Source organism: Triticum aestivum, chromosome 1A (genome assembly GCF_018294505.1).
Source record: "Triticum aestivum cultivar Chinese Spring chromosome 1A, IWGSC CS RefSeq v2.1, whole genome shotgun sequence".
Lineage (NCBI taxonomy): Eukaryota > Viridiplantae > Streptophyta > Magnoliopsida > Poales > Poaceae > Triticum > Triticum aestivum.
The window spans coordinates 389,070,992-389,078,669 of NC_057794.1; positions in this window are offsets into that span (position 1 = coordinate 389,070,992).

Consider the following 7,678-nt stretch of genomic DNA (forward strand, 5'->3'; position numbering starts at 1 on the left):
AGCATGTCATACTTTAGTTCGGCGGCATTGTTGGACGAGACGACCCGGACCAACATTACGCGTACGCTTACGCGAGACCGGTTTCCCCGACGTGTTTTACACATAGGTGGCTTGCGGGCGACTGTCTCTCCAACTTTAGTTGAACCAAGTATGGCTACGGCCGGTCCTTGCGAAGGTTAAAACGGAGTCTATTTGACAAACTATCGTTGTGGTTTTGATGCGTAGGCGAGATTGGTTCTTGCTTAAGCCCGTAGCAGCCACGTAAAACTTGCAACAACAAAGTAGAGGACGTCTAACTTGTTTTTGCAGGGCATGTTGTGATGTGATATGGTCAAGACATGATGCTGATTTTTATTGTATGAGATGATCATGTTTTGTAACCGAGTTATCGGCAACTGGCAGGAGCCATATGGTTGTCGCTTTATTGTATGCAATGCAATCGCGATGTAATGCTTTACTTTATTACTAAGCGGTAGTGATAGTCGTAGAAGCATAAGCTTGGCGAGACGACAACGATGCTACGATGGAGATCAAGGTGTCACGCCGGTGACGATGGTGATCACGACGGTGCTTCGAAGATGGAGATCACAAGCACAAGATGATGATGGCCATATCATATCACTTATATTAATTGCATGTGATGTTTATCCTTTTATGCATCTTATCTTGCTTTGATTGACGGTAGCATTATAAGGTGATCTCTCACTAAATTGTCAAGAAGTGTTCTCCCTGAGTATGCACCGTTGCGAAAGTTCTTCGTGCTGAGACACCACGTGATGATCGGGTGTGATAGGTTCTACGTTCAAATACAACGGGTGCAAAACAGTTGCACAAGCGGAATACTCAGGTTATACTTGACAAGCCAAGCATATACAGATATGGCCTCGGAACACGGAGACCGAAAGGTCGAGCGTGAATCATATAGTAGATATGATCAACATAGTGATGTTCACCATTGAAAACTACTCCATCTCACGTGATGATCGGTTATGGTTTAGTTGATTTGGATCACGTAATCACTTAGAAGATTAGAGGGATGTCTATCTAAGTGGGAGTTCTTTAATTAATTTGATTAACTGAACTTAAATTTATCATGAACTTAGTCCTGGTAGTATTTTGCAAATTATGTTGTAGATCAATAGCTCGCGTTGTTGCTTTCATATGTTTATTTTGATGTGTTCCTAGAGAAAATTGTGTTGAAAAATGTTAGTAGCAAAGATGCGGATTGGATCCGTGATCTGAGGTTTATCCTCATTGCTGCACAGAAGAATTATGTCCTTAATGCACCGCTAGGTGACGGGCCTATTGCAGGAGCAGATGCAGACGTTATGAACATTTGGCTAGCTCAATATGATGACTACTTGATAGTTTAGTGCACCATGCTTAACAACTTAGAATCGGGACTTCAAAGACGTTTTGAACGTCATGGAGCATATAGATGTTCCAGGAGTTGAAGTTAATATTTCAAGCAAATACCCGAGTTGAGAGATATGAAAGTCTCCAACAAGTTCTATAGCTAAAAGATGGAGGAGAATTGCTCAACTAGTGAGCATGTGCCCAGATTGTCTGAGTACAACAATCGCTTGAATCAAGTGGGAGTTAATCTTCCAGATAAGATAGTGATTGACAGAATTCTCTAGTCACCATCACCAAGTTAGTAGAACTTTGTAATGAACTATGATATGCAAGGGATAACAGAAACGATTCCCAAGCTCTTCGTAATGCGGAAATTGACGAAGGTAGAAATCGAGAAAAACATCAAGTGTTGATGGTAGACAAGACCACTAGTTTCAAGAAAAGGGCAGAGGGAAGAAGGGGAACTTCAAGAAGAACAACAAGCAAGTTGCTGCTCAAGTAAAGAAGCCCAAGTCTGGTCCTAAGCCTGAGACTAAGTGTTTCTACTGCAAAGGGACTGGTCACTGGAAGCGGAACTACCCCAAGTGATTGGCAGATAAGAAGGATGGCAAAGTGAACATAAGTATATTTGATATACATGTTATTGATGTGTACTTTACTAGTGTTTATAGCAACCCCTCAGTATTTGATACAAGTTCAGTTGCTAAGATTAGTAACTCGAAACAGGAGTTGCAGAATAAACAGAGACTAGTTAAGGGTGAAGTGACGATGTGTGTTGGAAGTGGTTCCAAGATTGATATGATCATCATCGCACACTCCCTATAATTTCGAGATTAGTGTTGAACCTAAATAAGTGTTATTTAGTGTTTGCATTGAGCATGAATATGATTTGATCATGTTTATTGTAATACGGTTATTCATTTAAGTAAGAGAATAAATTGTTGTTCTGTTTATATGAATAAAACCTTATATGGTTACACACCCAATGAAAATAGTTCGTTGGATCTCGATCGTAGTGATACACATAATAATAATATTGAAACCAAAAGATGCAAAGTTAATAATGATAGTGCAACTTATTTGTAGCACTACAGTTTAGGTCATATTGGTGTAAAGCGCATGAAGAAACTCCATGCTGATGGGCTTTTGGAATCACTTGATTATGAATCAGTTGATGCGTGCGAACCATGCCTCTTGGGCAAGATGACTAAGACTCTGTTCTACGGAACAATGGAGCGAGCAACAGATTTGTTGGAAATCATACATACTGATGTATGTGGTCCGATGAATATTGAGGCTCGCGACAAGTATCATTATTTTCTGATCTTCACAGATGATTTGAGTAGATATGAGTATATCTACTTGATGAAACATAAGTCTGAAACATTTGAAAAGTTCAAAGAGTTTCAGAGTGAAGTGAAAAATCATCGTAACAAGAAAATAAAGTTTCTACGATCTGATCGTAGAGAAGAGTATTTGAGTTACGAGTTTGGCCTTCAGTTAAAAACAATGTGAAATAGTTTCACTACTCATGCCATCTGGAACACCACAGCATAATGGTGTGTCCGAACATTATAACCGTACTTTATTAGATATGGTGCGATCTATGATGTCTCTTTTCGATCTACCACTATCGTTTTTGGGTTATGCATTAAAGACAGCTGCATTCACGTTTAAAAGGGCACCATCTAAGTCCGTTGAGACGACACAATCTGAACTGTGGTTTGGCAAGAAACCAAAGTTGTCGTTTCTTAAAGTTTGGGGTTGTGATGCTTATATGAAAAAGTTTCATCCTAATAAGCTCAAACCCAAATCGGAGAAATATGTCCTCATAGGATACCCAAAGGAGACTATTGGGTACACCTTCTATCACAAATCCGAAGGCAAGACTTTTATTGCTAAATTCGGAATTTTTCTAGAGAAGGAGTTTATCTCGAAAGAAGTGAGTGGGAGGAAAGTAGAACTTGATGAGGTAACTGTACCTTCTCCCTTATTGGAAAGTAGTTCATCACAGAAATCTGTTCCTGTGACTACTACACCAATTAGTGAGGAAGCTAATGATGATGATCATGTAACTTCAGATCAAGTTACTACCAAATCTCATAGGTAAACCAGAGTAAGATCCGCACCAGAGTGGTACGGTAATCCTGTTCTGAAAGTCATGTTACTAGACCATGACGAACTTGTGAACTATGAGGAAGCGATGATGAGCCCAGATTCCGCAAAATGGTTTGAGGCCATGAAATCTGAGATATGATCCATGTATGAGAACAAAGTATGGACTTTGGTTGACTTGCCTGATGATCGGCAAGCAATTGAGAATAAATGGATCTTCAAGAGGAAGACGGACGCTGATAGTAGTGTTACTATATACAAAGCTAGAATTGTCGCAAAAGGTTTTCGACAAGTTCAAGGTGTTGACTACGATGAGATTTTCTCACTCGTATCTATACTTAAGTCTGTCCGAATCATGTTAGCAATTGCCGCATTTTATGAAACCTGGCAAATGGATAAACAAAACTGCATTCCTTAATAGATTTATTATAAGAAGAGTTGTATATGATACAACCAGAAGGTTTTGTCAATCCCAAAGGTGCTAACAAAATATGCAAGCTCCAGCGATCCATCTATGGACTGGTGCAAGCATCTCGGAGTTGGAATATATGTTTTGATAAGTTGATCAAAGCATATAGTTTTATACAGACTTGCGGTGAAGCCTGTATTTACAAGAAAGTGAGTGGGAGCACTACAGCATTTCTGATAAGTATATGTGTATGACATATTGTTGATCGGAAATAATGTAGAATTATTCTGTAAAGCATAAAGGAGTGTTTGAAAGGAGTTTTTCAAAGAAAGACTTCGGTGAAGCTGCTTACATATTGAGCATCAAGATCTATAGAGATAGATCAATACGCTTGATAAGTTTTTTCGATAAGTACATACCTTGACAAGATTTTGAAGTAGTTCAAAATGGAACAGTCAAAGAAAGAGTTCTTGCCTGTATTACAAGGTGTGAAGTTGAGTAAGACTCAAAGCCCGACCACAGCAGAAGATAGAAAGAGAATGAAAGTCATTCCCTATGCCTCAGCCATAGGTTCTATAAAGTATGCCATGTTGTGTACCAGATCTATTGTATACCCTACACTGTTTAAGCAAGGGAGTACAATAGTGATCTAAGAGTAGATCACTGGACAGCGAGCAAAATTATCCTTAATGGAATAAGGAAATATTTCTCAATTATGGAGGTGAATAAAAAGGTTCGTCGTAAAAGGTTACGTCGATGGAAGTTTTGACACAGATCTGGATGACTCTAAGTCTCGATCTAGATACATATTGAAAGTGGGAGCAATAAGCTAGAGTAGCTCCGTGCAGAGCATTGTTGACATAGAAATTCGCAAAATACTTACGGATCTGAATATGGCAGACCCGTTGACTAAAATTATCTCACAAGCAAAACATGATCACACCTTAGTACTCTTTGGGTGTTAATCACATAGCAATGTGAACTAGATTACTAACTCTAGTAAACCCTTTTGGGTGTTGATCACATATCGATGTGAACTATGGGTATTAATCACATGGTGATGTGAACTATTGATGTTAAATCACATGGCAATGTGAACTAGATTATTGACTCTAGTGCAAGTGGGAGACTGAAGGAAATATGCCCTAGAGACAATAATAAAGTTATTATTTATTTCCTTATATCATGATAAATGTTTATTATTCATGCTAGAATTGTATTAACCGGAAACATAATACATGTGTGAATACATAGACAAACAAAGTGTCACTAGTATGCCTCTACTTGACTAGCTCGTTAATCAAAGATGGTTATGTTTCCTAACCATGAACAATGAGTTGTTATTTGATTAACGGGATCACATCATTAAGAGAATGATCTGATTGACATGACCCATTCCATTAGCTTAGCACCCGATCGTTTAGTATGTTGCTATTGCTTTCTTCATGACTTATACGTGTTCCTATAACTATGAGATTATGCAACTCCCGTTTACCGGAGGAACACTTTGGGTACTACCAAACGTCACAACGTAACTGGGTGATTATAAAGGAGTACTACAGGTGTCTCCAATGGTACATGTTGGGTTGGCGTATTTCGAGATTAGGTTTTGTCACTCCGATTGTCGGAGAGGTATCTCTGGGCCCTCTCGGTAATGCACATCACATAAGCCTTGGAAGCATTACAACTAATATGTTAGTTGTGAGATGATGTATTACGGAACAAGTAAAGAGACTTGCCGGTAACGAGATTGAACTAGGTATTGGATACCGACGATCGAATCTCGGGCAAGTAACATACCGATGACAAAGGGAACAACGTATGTTTTTATGCGGTCTGACCGATAAAGATCTTCGTAGAATATGTAGGAGCCAATATGGGCATCCAGGTCCCGCTATTGGTTATTGACTGGAGACATGTCTCGGTCATGTCTACATTGTTCTCGAACCCGTAGGGTCCGCACGCTTAAGGTTACGATGACAATTATATTATGAGTCTATGCATTTTGATGTACCGAAGGTTGTTCAGAGTCCCGGATGTGATCACGGACATGACGAGGAGTCTCGAAATGGTCAAGACGTAAAGATTGATATATTGGAAGCCTCTGTTTGGATATCGGAAGTGTTCCGGGTGAAATCGGGATTTTACCGGAGTACCGGGAAGGTTACCGGAACCCCCCGGGAGCTAAATGGGCCATGATGGGCCTTAGTGGAAAAGAGAAGAGGCAGACCTACATGGGCTGTGCGCCTCCCCCTTCCCCTAGTCCTGTTAGGACTAGGAGAGGTGGCCGGCCCCTCTCTCTCTTTTCCCCCTCCGCGAATCCTATTCCAACTAGGATTGGGGGGGGATCCTACTCCCAGAGGGAGTAGGACTCTCCTGGCGCACCCCTTGTGGCCGGCCAGCCTCCCCCCTTTGGTCCTTTATATACTGAGGTAGAGGCACCCTAGAACACACAAGTTGATCCACGTGATCTATTCCTTAGCCGTGTGCGGTGCCCCCTGCCACCATAGTCCTCGATAATACTGTAGCAGAGTTTAGGCGAAGCCCTGCTGCTGTAGTGCATCAAGATCGTCACCACGCCGTCGTGCTGACGGAACTCTTCCCCGACACTTTGCTGGATCGGAGTCCGGGGATCGTCATCGAGCGGAACGTGTGCTCGAACTCGGAGGTGCCGTAGTTTCGGTGCTTGATCGGTTGGATCGTGAAGATGTATGACTACTTCTTCTACGTTGTGTCAGCGCTTCCGCAGTCGGTCTGCGTTGGGTACGTAGACAACACTCTCCCCTCTCGTTGCTATGCATCACATGATCTTGCATGTGCGTAGGAATTTTTTTGAAATTTCTACGAAATCCAACACATAGCACTCTAGGTGGAATAGAATGGTGGTTGTGGAGAAGACAAAAAGGAGAAGATAGTCTCACATCAACTAGGCGTATCAACGGGCTATGGAGATGCCCATTAATAGATATCAATGTGAGTGAGTAGGGATTGCCATGCAACGGATGCACTAGAGCTATAAATGTATGAAATCTCAACAAAATAAACTAACTGGGTGTGCATCCAACTTGCTTGCTCACGAAGACCTAGGGAACTTCACGAGGCCCATTGTTGGAATATACAAGCCAAGTTCTATAATGCAAATTTCCCACTAGTATATGAAAGTGACAAAACAAGAGACTCTCTATCATGTAGATCATGGTGCTACATTGAAGCACAAGTGTGGAAAAAAGGATAGTAGCATTGTCCCTTTTATTTTTTTTATTTGGCCTTTCTTTTTTATTTGGCCTTTCTCTTCTTTTTTCGGCCTTTCTTTTTTTTTGGGGGGGGGGACAATGCTCTATTAATGATGATCATCACACTTCTATTTATTTACAACTTAATGATTACAACTCGATACTAGAACAAGATATGACTCTATATAAATGCCTCCGCTGGTGTACCGGGATGTGCAATGACTCAAGAGTGACATGTATGAAAGAATTATGAACGGTGGCTTTGCCACAAATGCAATGTCAAGTACATGATCATGCAAAGCAATATGACAATGATGGAGCGTGTCATAGTAAACGGAGCGGTGGTAACTTGCATGGAAATATATCTCGGAATGCTATGGAAATGCCATGATAGGTAGGTATGGTGGCTATTTTGAGGAAGGTATATGATGGGTTTATGATACCTGCGAAAGGTGCGCGGTATTAGAGAGGCTAGCAATGGTGGAAGGGTGAGAGTGCGTATAATCCATGGACTCAACATTAGTCATAAAGAACTCGCATAGTTATTGCAAAAATCTATTAGTTA